General features: G+C 31.2%; 2 long non-coding RNA genes across 3 annotated transcripts; one reads left to right on the top strand and one right to left on the bottom strand.

Moving 5' to 3' along the window:
- The first annotated feature begins 11,551 nt into the window (after positions 1-11,551).
- On the top strand, positions 11,552-14,089 carry LOC144083729 (uncharacterized). Of its 2 annotated transcripts, XR_013303609.1 has the most exons (6): positions 11,552-11,859; positions 12,043-12,128; positions 13,230-13,346; positions 13,410-13,526; positions 13,590-13,887; positions 13,951-14,089. It is a non-coding gene; the product is annotated as an uncharacterized LOC144083729 (long non-coding RNA). The 2 variants fall into 2 exon arrangements; XR_013303610.1 differs by lacking the exon at positions 13,410-13,526.
- A 42-nt stretch (positions 14,090-14,131) lies between these two features.
- LOC144083753 (uncharacterized) lies at positions 14,132-15,443 on the bottom strand. Its single transcript, XR_013303619.1, has 3 exons — positions 14,982-15,443; positions 14,732-14,877; positions 14,132-14,241 (listed from the first exon to the last, which is right to left on the bottom strand). It is a non-coding gene; the product is annotated as an uncharacterized LOC144083753 (long non-coding RNA).
- Between the last annotated feature and the right edge of the window lie 1,822 nt (positions 15,444-17,265).

The following is a 17,265-nucleotide window of genomic DNA, read 5'->3' as shown; positions in this document are numbered from 1 at the left end:
AGACATAGTATAATAAGGATTTTTTCTTTAATAAACAACATAGTATACTAAGGCTTTTTCTTTAAAAACGACATGATAGTAAGGTCTTTAAAAAAAACATAGTATAGTAGGCTTTTTTCTATTAAAAAAACACGAAATAGTATAGTAAGGCTTTTTTCCAAAAAAACACGACATCGTTTGGTAAGGATTTTTTCTTCAAAAAAAGACATAGTATAGTAAGACTTTTTTCTTCAAAAATCGACATAGTATAGTAAGGCTTTTTTCTTCAAAAAATGACATAGTATAGTAAGGCTTTTTTCTTCAAAAATGACATAGTATAGTAAGGCTTTTTTCTTCAAAAAATGACATGGTATATATAGTAAGGTTTTTTTCTTCAAAAAAACGACATGGTATATATAGTAAGGTTTTTTTCTTAAAAACGCGACACAGTATAGTAAGGCTTTTTTCTTCCAAAAAAACGACATAGTATGGTAAGGGTTTTTTCTTCAAAAATGACATAGTATAGTAAGGCTTTTTTATTCAAAAAATGACATAGTATAGTACGGCTTTTTTTCTCCCAAAAACGACATAGTATAGTAAGGCTTTTTTCTTCAATAAATGACATAGTATAGTAAGGCTTTTTTCTTCAAAAAATGACATAGTATAGTACGACTTTTTTTCTCCCAAAAACGACATAATATAGTGAGACTTTTTTCTTCAAAAATCGACATAGTATAGTAAGGCTTTTTTTTCTAAAAACAACATAGTATAGTAAGGCCTTTTTAAGAAAAACAGTATAATAAGGCTTTTTTCTTTAAAAAACGACATAGTATAGTAAGGCTTTTTTTCTCTAAAAAACGACATAGTATAGTAGGGCCTTTTTCTAAAAAAAAAACGACATAGTATAGTAAGGCTTTTTTCTTCAAAAATCAACACAGTATAGTAAGGCTTTTTTCTTCAATAAACGACATAGTATAGTAAGGCTTTTTTCTTAAAAATGTGACATAGTATGTATAGTAAGGCTTTTTTCTTCAAAAAAACGACATGGTATATATAGTAAGGTTTTTTTCTTAAAAACGCGACACAGTATAGTGAGGCTTTTTTCTTCAAAAAAAACGACATAGTATGGTAAGGCTTTTTTCTTCAAAAAACGACATAGTATAGTAAGGCTTTTTTCTTCAAAAATGACATAGTATAGTAAGGCTTTTTTCTTCAAAAAATGACATAGTATAGTAAGGCTTTTTTCTTCAAAAATGACATAGTATAGTAAGGCTTTTTTCTTCAAAAAATGACATAGTATAGTACGGCTTTTTTTCTCCCAAAAACGACATAGTATAGTAAGGCTTTTTTCGTCAATAAATGACATAGTATAGTAAGGCTTTTTTCTTCAAAAAATGACATAGTATAGTAGGACTTTTTTTCTCCCAAAAACGACATAGTATAGTAAGGCTTTTTTCTTTAAAAAAGGACATAGTATAGTAAGGCTTTTTTATTTAAAAAAGGACATAGTATAGTAAGGCCTTTTTCTAAAAAAAATGACATAGTATAGTAAGGCTTTTTTTCTCAAAAAAACGACATAGTATAGTAAGGTTTTTTCTTTAAAAAACGACATAGTATAGTAAGGCTTTTTTTCTCTAAAAAACGACATAGTATAGTAGGGCCTTTTTCTAAAAAAAAAAAACGACATAGTATAGTAAGGCTTTTTTCTTAGAAAATCAACACAGTATAGTAAGGCTTTTTTCTTCAATAAACGACATAGTATAGTAAGGCTTTTTTCTTAAAAATGTGACATAGTATGTATAGTAAGGCTTTTTTCTTCAAAAAAACGACATGGTATATATAGTAAGGTTTTTTTCTTAAAAACGCGACACAGTATAGTAAGGCTTTTTTCTTCCAAAAAAACGACATAGTATGGTAAGGCTTTTTTCTTCAAAAAACGACATAGTAGAGTAAGGCTTTTTTCTTCAAAAATGACATAGTATAGTAAGGCTTTTTTCTTCAAAAAATGACATAGTATAGTAAGGCTTTTTTCTTCAAAAATGACATAGTATAGTAAGGCTTTTTTCTTCAAAAAATGACATAGTATAGTACGGCTTTTTTTCTCCCAAAAACGACATAGTATAGTAAGGCTTTTTTCGTCAATAAATGACATAGTATAGTAAGGCTTTTTTCTTCAAAAAATGACATAGTATAGTACGACTTTTTTTCTCCCAAAAACGACATAGTATAGTAAGGCTTTTTTCTTTAAAAAAGGACATAGTATAGTAAGGCTTTTTTATTTAAAAAAGGACATAGTATAGTAAGGCCTTTTTCTAAAAAAAATGACATAGTATAGTAAGGCTTTTTTTCTCAAAAAAACGACATAGTATAGTAAGGTTTTTTCTTTAAAAAACGACATAGTATAGTAAGGCTTTTTTTCTCTAAAAAACGACATAGTATAGTAGGGCCTTTTTCTAAAAAAAAAACGACATAGTATAGTAAGGCTTTTTTCTTCAAAAATCAACACAGTATAGTAAGGCTTTTTTCTTCAATAAACGACATAGTATAGTAAGGCTTTTTTCTTAAAAATGTGACATAGTATGTATAGTAAGGCTTTTTTCTTCAAAAAAACGACATGGTATATATAGTAAGGTTTTTTTCTTAAAAACGCGACACAGTATAGTAAGGCTTTTTTCTTCCAAAAAAACGACATAGTATGGTAAGGCTTTTTTCTTCAAAAAACGACATAGTATAGTAAGGCTTTTTTCTTCAAAAATGACATAGTATAGTAAGGCTTTTTTCTTCAAAAAATGACATAGTATAGTAAGGCTTTTTTCTTCAAAAATGACATAGTATAGTAAGGCTTTTTTCTTCAAAAAATGACATAGTATAGTACGGCTTTTTTTCTCCCAAAAACGACATAGTATAGTAAGGCTTTTTTCGTCAATAAATGACATAGTATAGTAAGGCTTTTTTCTTCAAAAAATGACATAGTATAGTACGACTTTTTTTCTCCCAAAAACGACATAGTATAGTAAGGCTTTTTTTCTCTAAAAAACGACATAGTATAGTAGGGCCTTTTTCTAAAAAAAAAAACGACATAGTATAGTAAGGCTTTTTTCTTCAAAAATCAACACAGTATAGTAAGGCTTTTTTCTTCAATAAACGACATAGTATAGTAAGGCTTTTTTCTCCAAAAAATGACATAGTATAGTAGGACTTTTTTTCTCCCAAAAACGACATAGTATAGTAAGGCTTTTTTCTTTAAAAAAGGACATAGTATAGTAAGGCTTTTTTATTTAAAAAAGGACATAGTATAGTAAGGCCTTTTTCTAAAAAAAATGACATAGTATAGTAAGGCTTTTTTTCTCAAAAAAACGACATAGTATAGTAAGGCTTTTTTCTTCAAAAATCAACACAGTATAGTAAGGCTTTTTTCTTCAATAAACGACATAGTATAGTAAGGCTTTTTTCTTCAAAAATCAACACAGTATAGTAAGGCTTTTTTCTTCAATAAACGACATAGTATAGTAAGGCTTTTTTCTTAAAAATGTGACATAGTATGTATAGTAAGGCTTTTTTCTTCAAAAAAACGACATGGTATATATAGTAAGGTTTTTTTCTTAAAAACGCGACACAGTATAGTAAGGCTTTTTTCTTCCAAAAAAACGACATAGTATGGTAAGTCTTTTTTCTCCCAAAAACGACATAGTATAGTAAGGCTTTTTTCTTTAAAAAAGGACATAGTATAGTAAGGCTTTTTTATTTAAAAAAGGACATAGTATAGTAAGGCCTTTTTCTAAAAAAAATGACATAGTATAGTAAGGCTTTTTTTCTCAAAAAAACGACATAGTATAGTAAGGTTTTTTCTTTAAAAAACGACATAGTATAGTAAGGCTTTTTTTCTCTAAAAAACGACATAGTATAGTAGGGCCTTTTTCTAAAAAAAAAACGACATAGTATAGTAAGGCTTTTTTCTTCAAAAATCAACACAGTATAGTAAGGCTTTTTTCTTCAATAAACGACATAGTATAGTAAGGCTTTTTTCTTAAAAATGTGACATAGTATGTATAGTAAGGCTTTTTTCTTCAAAAAAACGACATGGTATATATAGTAAGGTTTTTTTCTTAAAAACGCGACACAGTATAGTAAGGCTTTTTTCTTCCAAAAAAACGACATAGTATGGTAAGGCTTTTTTCTTCAAAAAACGACATAGTATAGTAAGGCTTTTTTCTTCAAAAATGACATAGTATAGTAAGGCTTTTTTCTTCAAAAAATGACATAGTATAGTAAGGCTTTTTTCTTCAAAAATGACATAGTATAGTAAGGCCTTTTTCTAAAAAAAATGACATAGTATAGTAAGGCTTTTTTTCTCAAAAAAACGACATAGTATAGTAAGGTTTTTTCTTTAAAAAACGACATAGTATAGTAAGGCTTTTTTCTTCAAAAAATGACATAGTATAGTAAGGCTTTTTTCTTCAAAAATGACATAGTATAGTAAGACTTTTTTCTTCAAAAAATGACATAGTATAGTATGGCTTTTTTTTCTCCCAAAAACGACATAGTATAGTAAGGCTTTTTTCGTCAATAAATGACATAGTATAGTAAGGCTTTTTTCTTCAAAAAATGACATAGTATAGTAGGACTTTTTTTCTCCCAAAAACGACATAGTATAGTAAGGCTTTTTTCTTTAAAAAAGGACATAGTATAGTAAGGCTTTTTTATTTAAAAAAGGACATAGTATAGTAAGGCCTTTTTCTAAAAAAAATGACATAGTATAGTAAGGCTTTTTTTCTCAAAAAAACGACATAGTATAGTATAGTAAGGTTTTTTCTTTAAAAAACGACATAGTATAGTAAGGCTTTTTTTCTCTAAAAAATGACATAGTATAGTAGGGCCTTTTTCTAAAAAAAAACCCGACATAGTATAGTAAGGCTTTTTTCTTCAAAAATCAACACAGTATAGTAAGGCTTTTTTCTTCAATAAACGACATAGTATAGTAAGGCTTTTTTCTTAAAAATGTGACATAGTATGTATAGTAAGGCTTTTTTCTTCAAAAAAACGACATGGTATATATAGTAAGGTTTTTTTCTTAAAAACGCGACACAGTATAGTAAGGCTTTTTTCTTCCAAAAAAACGACATAGTATGGTAAGTCTTTTTTCTCCCAAAAACGACATAGTATAGTAAGGCTTTTTTCTTTAAAAAAGGACATAGTATAGTAAGGCTTTTTTATTTAAAAAAGGACATAGTATAGTAAGGCCTTTTTCTAAAAAAAATGACATAGTATAGTAAGGCTTTTTTTCTCAAAAAAACGACATAGTATAGTAAGGTTTTTTCTTTAAAAAACGACATAGTATAGTAAGGCTTTTTTCTTCAAAAAATGACATAGTATAGTAAGGCTTTTTTCTTCAAAAATGACATAGTATAGTAAGACTTTTTTCTTCAAAAAATGACATAGTATAGTATGGCTTTTTTTTCTCCCAAAAACGACATAGTATAGTAAGGCTTTTTTCGTCAATAAATGACATAGTATAGTAAGGCTTTTTTCTTCAAAAAATGACATAGTATAGTAGGACTTTTTTTCTCCCAAAAACGACATAGTATAGTAAGGCTTTTTTCTTTAAAAAAGGACATAGTATAGTAAGGCTTTTTTATTTAAAAAAGGACATAGTATAGTAAGGCCTTTTTCTAAAAAAAATGACATAGTATAGTAAGGCTTTTTTTCTCAAAAAAACGACATAGTATAGTAAGGTTTTTTCTTTAAAAAACGACATAGTATAGTAAGGCTTTTTTTCTCTAAAAAATGACATAGTATAGTAAGGCTTTTTTCTTCAAAAATGACATAGTATAGTAAGGCTTTTTTCTTCAAAAAATGACATAGTATAGTACGGCTTTTTTTCTCCCAAAAACGACATAGTATAGTAAGGCTTTTTTCGTCAATAAATGACATAGTATAGTAAGGCTTTTTTCTTCAAAAAATGACATAGTATAGTACGACTTTTTTTCTCCCAAAAACGACATAGTATAGTAAGGCTTTTTTTCTCTAAAAAACGACATAGTATAGTAGGGCCTTTTTCTAAAAAAAAAAACGACATAGTATAGTAAGGCTTTTTTCTTCAAAAATCAACACAGTATAGTAAGGCTTTTTTCTTCAATAAACGACATAGTATAGTAAGGCTTTTTTCTCCAAAAAATGACATAGTATAGTAGGACTTTTTTTCTCCCAAAAACGACATAGTATAGTAAGGCTTTTTTCTTTAAAAAAGGACATAGTATAGTAAGGCTTTTTTATTTAAAAAAGGACATAGTATAGTAAGGCCTTTTTCTAAAAAAAATGACATAGTATAGTAAGGCTTTTTTTCTCAAAAAAACGACATAGTATAGTAAGGCTTTTTTCTTCAAAAATCAACACAGTATAGTAAGGCTTTTTTCTTCAATAAACGACATAGTATAGTAAGGCTTTTTTCTTCAAAAATCAACACAGTATAGTAAGGCTTTTTTCTTCAATAAACGACATAGTATAGTAAGGCTTTTTTCTTAAAAATGTGACATAGTATGTATAGTAAGGCTTTTTTCTTCAAAAAAACGACATGGTATATATAGTAAGGTTTTTTTCTTAAAAACGCGACACAGTATAGTAAGGCTTTTTTCTTCCAAAAAAACGACATAGTATGGTAAGTCTTTTTTCTCCCAAAAACGACATAGTATAGTAAGGCTTTTTTCTTTAAAAAAGGACATAGTATAGTAAGGCTTTTTTATTTAAAAAAGGACATAGTATAGTAAGGCCTTTTTCTAAAAAAAATGACATAGTATAGTAAGGCTTTTTTTCTCAAAAAAACGACATAGTATAGTAAGGTTTTTTCTTTAAAAAACGACATAGTATAGTAAGGCTTTTTTTCTCTAAAAAACGACATAGTATAGTAGGGCCTTTTTCTAAAAAAAAAACGACATAGTATAGTAAGGCTTTTTTCTTCAAAAATCAACACAGTATAGTACGGCTTTTTTCTTCAATAAACGACATAGTATAGTAAGGCTTTTTTCTTAAAAATGTGACATAGTATGTATAGTAAGGCTTTTTTCTTCAAAAAAACGACATGGTATATATAGTAAGGTTTTTTTCTTAAAAACGCGACACAGTATAGTAAGGCTTTTTTCTTCCAAAAAAACGACATAGTATGGTAAGGCTTTTTTCTTCAAAAAACGACATAGTATAGTAAGGCTTTTTTCTTCAAAAATGACATAGTATAGTAAGGCTTTTTTCTTCAAAAAATGACATAGTATAGTAAGGCTTTTTTCTTCAAAAATGACATAGTATAGTAAGGCCTTTTTCTAAAAAAAATGACATAGTATAGTAAGGCTTTTTTTCTCAAAAAAACGACATAGTATAGTAAGGTTTTTTCTTTAAAAAACGACATAGTATAGTAAGGCTTTTTTCTTCAAAAAATGACATAGTATAGTAAGGCTTTTTTCTTCAAAAATGACATAGTATAGTAAGACTTTTTTCTTCAAAAAATGACATAGTATAGTATGGCTTTTTTTTCTCCCAAAAACGACATAGTATAGTAAGGCTTTTTTCGTCAATAAATGACATAGTATTGTAAGGCTTTTTTCTTCAAAAAATGACATAGTATAGTAGGACTTTTTTTCTCCCAAAAACGACATAGTATAGTAAGGCTTTTTTCTTTAAAAAAGGACATAGTATAGTAAGGCTTTTTTATTTAAAAAAGGACATAGTATAGTAAGGCCTTTTTCTAAAAAAAATGACATAGTATAGTAAGGCTTTTTTTCTCAAAAAAACGACATAGTATAGTAAGGTTTTTTCTTTAAAAAACGACATAGTATAGTAAGGCTTTTTTTCTCTAAAAAATGACATAGTATAGTAGGGCCTTTTTCTAAAAAAAAACCCGACATAGTATAGTAAGGCTTTTTTCTTCAAAAATCAACACAGTATAGTAAGGCTTTTTTCTTCAATAAACGACATAGTATAGTAAGGCTTTTTTCTTAAAAATGTGACATAGTATGTATAGTAAGGCTTTTTTCTTCAAAAAAACGACATGGTATATATAGTAAGGTTTTTTTCTTAAAAACGCGACACAGTATAGTAAGGCTTTTTTCTTCCAAAAAAACGACATAGTATGGTAAGTCTTTTTTCTCCCAAAAACGACATAGTATAGTAAGGCTTTTTTCTTTAAAAAAGGACATAGTATAGTAAGGCTTTTTTATTTAAAAAAGGACATAGTATAGTAAGGCCTTTTTCTAAAAAAAATGACATAGTATAGTAAGGCTTTTTTTCTCAAAAAAACGACATAGTATAGTAAGGTTTTTTCTTTAAAAAACGACATAGTATAGTAAGGCTTTTTTCTTCAAAAAATGACATAGTATAGTAAGGCTTTTTTTCTTCAAAAATGACATAGTATAGTAAGACTTTTTTCTTCAAAAAATGACATAGTATAGTATGGCTTTTTTTTCTCCCAAAAACGACATAGTATAGTAAGGCTTTTTTCGTCAATAAATGACATAGTATAGTAAGGCTTTTTTCTTCAAAAAATGACATAGTATAGTAGGACTTTTTTTCTCCCAAAAACGACATAGTATAGTAAGGCTTTTTTCTTTAAAAAAGGACATAGTATAGTAAGGCTTTTTTATTTAAAAAAGGACATAGTATAGTAAGGCCTTTTTCTAAAAAAAATGACATAGTATAGTAAGGCTTTTTTTCTCAAAAAAACGACATAGTATAGTAAGGTTTTTTCTTTAAAAAACGACATAGTATAGTAAGGCTTTTTTTCTCTAAAAAATGACATAGTATAGTAGGGCCTTTTTCTAAAAAAAAACCCGACATAGTATAGTAAGGCTTTTTTCTTCAAAAATCAACACAGTATAGTAAGGCTTTTTTCTTCAATAAACGACATAGTATAGTAAGGCTTTTTTCTTAAAAATGTGACATAGTATGTATAGTAAGGCTTTTTTCTTCAAAAAAACGACATGGTATATATAGTAAGGTTTTTTTCTTAAAAACGCGACACAGTATAGTAAGGCTTTTTTCTTCCAAAAAAACGACATAGTATGGTAAGTCTTTTTTCTTCAAAAAACGACATAGTATAGTAAGGCTTTTTTCTTCAAAAAGGACATAGTATAGTAAGGCTTTTTTCTTCAAAATATGACATAGTATAGTAAGGCTTTTTTCTTCAAAAAATGACATCGTATAGTACGACTTTTTTTCTCCCAAAAACGACATAGTATAGTAAGGCTTTTTTCTTTAAAAAAGGACATAGTATAGTAAGGCTTTTTTATTTAAAAAAGGACATAGTATAGTAAGGCCTTTTTCTAAAAAAAATGACATAGTATAGTAAGGCTTTTTTTCTCAAAAAAACGACATAGTATAGTAAGGTTTTTTCTTTAAAAAACGACATAGTATAGTAAGGCTTTTTTTCTCTAAAAAACGACATAGTATAGTAGGGCCTTTTTCTAAAAAAAAAACGACATAGTATAGTAAGGCTTTTTTCTTCAAAAATCAACACAGTATAGTAAGGCTTTTTTCTTCAATAAACGACATAGTATAGTAAGGCTTTTTTCTTAAAAATGTGACATAGTATGTATAGTAAGGCTTTTTTCTTCAAAAAAACGACATGGTATATATAGTAAGGTTTTTTTCTTAAAAACGCGACACAGTATAGTAAGGCTTTTTTCTTCCAAAAAAACGACATAGTATGGTAAGTCTTTTTTCTTCAAAAAACGACATAGTATAGTAAGGCTTTTTTCTTCAAAAATGACATAGTATAGTAAGGCTTTTTTCTTCAAAATATGACATAGTATAGTAAGGCTTTTTTCTTCAAAAAATGACATCGTATAGTACGACTTTTTTTCTCCCAAAAACGACATAGTATAGTAAGGCTTTTTTCTTTAAAAAAGGACATAGTATAGTAAGGCTTTTTTATTTAAAAAAGGACATAGTATAGTAAGGCCTTTTTCTAAAAAAAATGACATAGTATAGTAAGGCTTTTTTTCTCAAAAAAACGACATAGTATAGTAAGGTTTTTTCTTTAAAAAACGACATAGTATAGTAAGGCTTTTTTTCTCTAAAAAACGACATAGTATAGTAGGGCCTTTTTCTAAAAAAAAAACGACATAGTATAGTAAGGCTTTTTTCTTCAAAAATCAACACAGTATAGTAAGGCTTTTTTCTTCAATAAACGACATAGTATAGTAAGGCTTTTTTCTTAAAAATGTGACATAGTATGTATAGTAAGGCTTTTTTCTTCAAAAAAACGACATGGTATATATAGTAAGGTTTTTTTCTTAAAAACGCGACACAGTATAGTAAGGCTTTTTTCTTCCAAAAAAACGACATAGTATGGTAAGGCTTTTTTCTTCAAAAAACGACATAGTATAGTAAGGCTTTTTTCTTCAAAAATGACATAGTATAGTAAGGCTTTTTTCTTCAAAAAATGACATAGTATAGTAAGGCTTTTTTCTTCAAAAATGACATAGTATAGTAAGGCTTTTTTCTTCAAAAAATGACATAGTATAGTACGGCTTTTTTTCTCCCAAAAACGACATAGTATAATAAGGCTTTTTTCGTCAATAAATGACATAGTATAGTAAGGCTTTTTTCTTCAAAAAATGACATAGTATAGTACGACTTTTTTTCTCCCAAAAACGACATAGTATAGTAAGGCTTTTTTCTTTAAAAAAGGACATAGTATAGTAAGGCTTTTTTATTTAAAAAAGGGCATAGTATAGTAAGGCCTTTTTCTAAAAAAAATGACATAGTATAGTAAGGCTTTTTTTCTCAAAAAAACGACATAGTATAGTAAGGTTTTTTCTTTAAAAAACGACATAGTATAGTAAGGCTTTTTTCTTTAAAAACCGACATAGTATAGTAAGGCTTTTTTCTTTAAAAAACGACATAATATAGTAAGCAGTGGCGGTCCGTGCATTTTCTCGTAGCACCTTCAACGTATCAATCCAACCCTCAAAAACTATTTTATGGCTATAAAACCTCTACTGCAGCTTCAGCTGCGAGACATAAAAAAATAATCAATAAATCAATGCACAAAAATGGGGTAAAATCCACTTCCTAGCAGCATTTCATGATTAAATACAAATACTGGAGATTTTCAAACATTACAACCGGGCCGGGGGGTGATTTTCCCGGGAAAAGACAGTAATGAACGTCAATGGCGTACGGGCAAACACTGAAAATGGGGTAAAATCCAGCCGAAAACAGCATTTATTGATTAAATACAAATACTGGAGCTTTTTAGACATCAGAACCGGGCCCGGAGTATCATTTCCACGGTAAAAAGACAGCGATGAACGTCGATATGTCTATATACGTCCATATGTGAAACGGCAAAAAAATGCACTGCCACTGTTTAAATGTCTAGAAGTAAAAAACAAACACTAAAGTGCATGTCATCACAATGTTCATAATGTGCAATACTGTATTTTAAAGGATTAAAGCCCAAGCCAAAAATATTTACAGCTCCCCCCACTAACTAATGCACGTTATGATGAAAACAATGTGTTTTTTAAGTATGAGTGCCCAATCAACACGTATTTACAGCCCCGCCCCCGCCCCACCCACTGACTAATGCTTGTTATTATGAAAACAATGTATTTTGTTTTTTAAGTATTAAAGTCCAACCAAAAAGCATGTACACCCCCCTCCCCCCCACACACACTGACTAACGCACGTTATTATGAAAACAATTTATGTTTTTTGTGTGTCTATTTTTAATAGGCGTGGCCGAGGTCACAGTTGAAATTGCCGACGTCAGACGCCAATATGGCTGATGAGCCAGGAGGTAACACTGGCGTGCACTGCAGAGCAGCTCAAAAGTGACGATTTGCCGAAGAAAGCCTGACAAACTTCTCACAGGACGATGCAGCACATTCGGTACGTTGTCATTTGGGGATTTCGAAGCCCCACTTCTCGTCTTTAGAGTGATAAGAGCATGATTCGTTGACGTGATGTAGTCCCATGTGTGTGCAGACGGCAAAATGTTTGCAAACAAATTGGCTACATTGCGTTACCGATCGCTCTTTGTTTAAAAAGAAATCATTCCATTGTGTGTTTCAGACCCTCAACGAGAACCGACTGCTGGGAAACATCAAGAAGGTGGCCAAAACGACCAGAAAGGGGCATCTTGTCGACGCCATAACAAAGTGAGTCATTTTTAAATAGTTCCCATTTTCTCTATCCGTGTAATATTTAAACGTCAGCGTTCAGTATTCAAGGCTTTGCGCAATTGGCTCGTTTTTCATCATTATGCATTCAACTTTTGAATGAAAACACTAACTAGCTTGGTGTTTTTTTAATAGCATAAACCTGTGGATAAGTCACCCACACAAAATGCCATTAGTGGACGTGTAAGGAATAAACAGTAATCCCTCGATTATCGCGGTTAATGTAGTCCAGACATGGCTGCGATAAATAAACTGTAAAGTAGGGTCATCCCTATTGAATTTAATTTAAAAAAAAATACTATAGTGGCAAGTTTAGGAGTAGCTTCCGCTTGTGAGTTTCACATCTTTCTGACCTTACAAATAATAATTGAACATAGGCTTTATCATCATTGACTTGACAAAAGCCTAATTGTCATCATACCCAGATAACTGCGTATGACAATTGGTAATTGGTACAAAAAAATTCTGCCGTGTAGTGGAACTGCACTCGAATAGATTATATACTTTTACCCCGTTAACTTTCTTAAAGACCTCAGGACCGTTTCATTTTTAGTTTTAAATGTGGTTTTGACAAAACCTAAGTGAGACATTTATTCAACAATAGTGCAGGTGTCATTTTTTCCTCTTAAACATTTTTTCCTCGGCATAAGAAGAGAAAATAGAAGCTTTTGGATATTTATTTTTTAAAGAATGAATTGATTTGAAATAATTGACTAAAAACCTCAAGGCAGAAGTAGAATTTATTTAATAATTATTTTCATGTAATTTGTACCTTGTGGGCCCCTGTCCAGTGTGTTTTCTATATTTCCCACCACATTAAGAGCCTGATTATTTGTTTGTGGAGGAAAACATGAAAAATAGACTGGACAGGGGCCTTTAAAGACTCGGATCATTTTTTAGTCTTTCTGCAGCAGACCATCAGGAGTATGTCTAATATTGCCTTTTGCAGTGTCTGAATAATGGGTACCCTTTTGATGTCTTATAGAAAAAAGCTAAATGTAGGAGTCTTTTTTAGGCTGTAGTCTGTATTTCTTTTTATGTAATTTAATCGATTGTGCCTGACCCCTTTTTGTTTTCCAGAATTCCACAAGGGGGATAAGGTTTCCTGCCTATGTACAGATAGGCTGACGCACCCCCTCATTTCTCGGTGCTGGGGGTTACGCGAGAACCTATCTCCAAAGTTTTTCAAAATAAAAGGTAAGACCTTGTGAATGGTTTTTCACTTAACTTTGTGTATTGACCCCTTTTTTTGTTTTCCAGAGTTCCACAAGGGGGACAAGGTTTCCTGCCTATGTACAGATAGGCTGACGCACCCCCTCATTTCGTGGTGCTGGGGGTTACGCGAGAACCTATCTCCAAAGTTTTTCAAAATAAAAGGTAAGACCTTGCGAATGGTTTTTACTTAAATTTGTATATTGACCCCTTTTTTTTGTTTTCCAGAATTCCACAAGGGGGACAAGGTTTCCTGCCTATGTACAGATAGGCTGACGCACCCCCTCATTTCGCGGTGCTGGGGGTTACGCGAGAACCTATCTCCAAAGTTTTTCAAAATAAAAGGTAAGACCTTGCGAATGGTTTTTCACTTAACTTTGTGTATTGACCCCTTTTTTTTGTTTTCCAGAATTCCACAAGGGGGAGAAGGTTTCCTGCCTATGTACAGATAGGCTGACGCACCCCCTCATTTCGCGGTGCTGGGGGTTACGCGAGAACCTATCTCCAAAGTTTTTCAAAATAAAAGGTAAGACCTTGCGAATGGTTTTTACTTAAATTTGTATATTGACCCCTTTTTTTTGTTTTCCAGAATTCCACAAGGGGGACAAGGTTTCCTGCCTATGTACAGATAGGCTGACGCACCCCCTCATTTCTCGGTGCTGGGGGTTAAGCGAAAACCTATCTCGAGAGCTTGTTTTTCTATGTCAAAATAAAAGTTTTTCTATGTATACATGTGTTTGTCTTTATCTAACAAAAAATGCAAGTAACAATCCAAGTTAAAAAATTTATTTACAGGCAAACATTTCAACTTTAGCATACTTAGTTGACATTACATTGAAGTGTTGATTGGTTCAGCCAGTCTTTTCTCTGGTTTATCCACCTGTAGACATAAGACATTTTAGTTAAAAGTTCACAAAACAATTTTACACTTACATTTTTTTGTAAAATACACTGAAAATAAAATTAGAAGAGAATAAACACTTAGGAAAAAAAAACTGGGGGTATATACACTTAGAAAATAAAAGAAAAAAAACTGGGGGAATAAACATAGAAAATAAAATTAGAAAAAAGCTGGGGGAACAAACACAGACACTTAGAAAAAGAAGCTGGGGAAAAACATAGAAAATAAAATAAGGAAAAAGCTGGGGGAGAAAACACTTAGAAAAAGAAGCTGGGGGAATAAACATATAGAAAATAAAATTAGAAAAAAAACTGGGGGTATATACACTTGGCAATTTTTTTTTTTTTAAACTGGGGGAATAAACACTTAGAAAATAAAATTAAGGAATAAACCCAGAAAATAAAATTGAAAAAAAATGGGAATAAATACTTAGAATTCCTGCTCTCACATTAACTGAGATCCTTCTTACCTTAAAGATTTAGTCAAAGAGCTGTGGAAATGAATGGCCAGTGAAACATCACCATGATGATTTAGGCTTTTATTTAATTTGGATTTCAGAAGTACAGAGACACCATATGATTCAAGTGGGCAACTTGTGAGGAAGATCTCTCAGGCCTGTTGCATGCAAAAAAATAGCAAAAGTTAGAATATATAGAATGGAGATTCAACTTTTTGTGTGTGTGTGTGGGGGGGGGGGGGGGGGGGGGGGGTAGTTTTACCTTGATCTGGCCCAGACTCCTCTTCTATAACCTCAAGAGTGCTCTAGGGATGCTAGAAGAGCTGCATCTTGGTGCTAAAGAGGGAAAACTTGCACAAAAAAGCATAAGTTAGCATATATAGAGCCTGGAGATTCAACAGATAGGCTTAGTTGTTTTTGGGGGGGAAGTAGTTTTATCTTGATGCTAAACAGGGAAAACTTGATTTAACCAAGGTATTTGGGGGTTGCCAAACAATTACGGGATAGAGAAATCTTACAAGAAATTTAAGAAACGATCAAAATAAAGAATGAAACTTAGTTAGCGAGTGCCAGGTGCTATTTTTCCTTTTCCAGACAAGTCGATTAAATATACAGACTGACGTTAACAGCTAGGACAAGGGTGTCAAACTCGGGTTGGTTCGCGGGTCGCAATAACGTCAACTCGATTTCACGTTGGGCCGGACCATTTTTGAAATAATATTTTGATATTGTTTTCTATTTAAATTGGATTTAAAAAAGTATCAAAATCCCTAAATATTCAGTTTTTATAGATCTAAAAAAAAATGTTTGAGCTTTTTTTTCTTCATGAGGGAAAATATCTTCTAATAATTAGTTTTTCATTTCAAAAGGAAATAAAATATTTTTGGGAATATGTTCAATATTAGCGTGGAAAACTGAATTTTTAAAATATATTTATTTTTAGATTTTACTAAATGCTTTTTGAACTAAAAACACAAGGAAAAAAATGGATTAAAAAATTACCATTATTGATTTAAAAAGGGGAAAATGAGGAAATATAATATACATGTATAATCCTCATTTGAATTTGATCCTAACAGAAAGTCGGCACTCATGATTTACTTTCTCGGGCCGCACAAAATGACACGGCGGGCCAGATTTGGCCCCCGAGCCGCCACTTTGACACCGGTGAGCTAGGAGAAAGTTGGCTTAATAGTTTTGTATACGGCGATTAAATATACAGACTGACGTTAACAGCTAGTAGAAAGATGGCTTAAAGGTTTTGTATAAGTGATTTTTTTTTTTTTAAACAGAACAATTACAAATCGGCAACGGGTGTTTAGCACTCGCAATGAAAACTATAATTACATACAACAGGAAGGAAATCTTGCTTCTGGATGTAAACATTTACCCAGCAAACTGTTGGTTGATGACTCGGCATTGTTTGATTAAATTTAAAGTCTTGCCACACGACTCAATAATGGAGAGAAAACGGACAACATACTTTTTAAGTCAAATCGTGACACTAACGCTAATGTTAACTAGTAACATACCTCACACAGCCGGTGAGGAAAAGCAGCGCAAACTTAAATTGTCGACGGTGTGCTAAACCTGGCATTAAACTAAGATATTTGTTGGCGTTTTGGGCTCAATTGATTGCTGAAAAATCTCCCGATAGCGTGATAAAAACGCATTTAGGCCAGTGAATTGCTCTATTCTTACCTAGTTAGCGTGCTCGTCGACAGTCAGCGTGCCTTTCGGCGTTCCAAAAGGAATGGTTACTGCGCATGCGCTTAATTAACTCGTCTGCGTCTACAATAGGCGTAAACTCTGGCTACTCCACTCTACCACAAGCCAATCATAGGTGAAAAGCAATGACGTATCCCTACGTCTGCGACAAGGCAATGTAGTAGGAAATGAGGATCTGCGTGCTTTTCCTCCGCGTACTCCAGTTTCCTCCCACATTCCAAAAAATAAAACATTCACGATAGGCCGAAAATGAAACTTTGAAACGGTGAAAAAGTCATGCAGAAAGCAGCAGAGTTTGACCACTAGAGGCCAGCAAATTCCCACTTTTCATTGACCGCCGTCGAAAGTAAGCGAAGTGAAATACTAATGTGTTTTTTTGTTTTTTTGTTTTGTAATACCGGGGGCAGGGTTAGGGTTAAATAAACCCTTAATGTACATGGTCTTTTATGAAGAAAACCAAACAATGCATGGTCTTTTTTTTTTTTTAACAAAAAAGCCTTACTATACATGGTCATTTTTTTTAACAAAAAGGCCTTACTATACATAGTAAGTATAGTAAGGCTTTTTTCTTTAAAAAAAGACATAGTATAATAAGGCTTTTTTCTTTCAAAAACAACATAGTATACTAAGGCTTTTTTCTTTAAAAACGACATGTATAGTAAGGTCTTAAAAAAAAAAAAAAACATAGTATAGTAGGCTTTTTTCTCCCCAAAAAAACGAAATAGTATAGTAAGGCTTTTTTTTTTAAAAAGGACATAGTATATATGGTCTTTTTTATGAAGAAAACCATCCTATGCAGTCTTATTTTTAACAAATAA

The sequence above is a fragment of the Stigmatopora argus genome, chromosome 10 (assembly GCF_051989625.1).
Source record: "Stigmatopora argus isolate UIUO_Sarg chromosome 10, RoL_Sarg_1.0, whole genome shotgun sequence".
NCBI lineage: Eukaryota > Metazoa > Chordata > Actinopteri > Syngnathiformes > Syngnathidae > Stigmatopora > Stigmatopora argus.
Note: the sequence above shows the minus strand (reverse complement) of the source record. Positions and strands in the feature narration are given on the sequence as shown.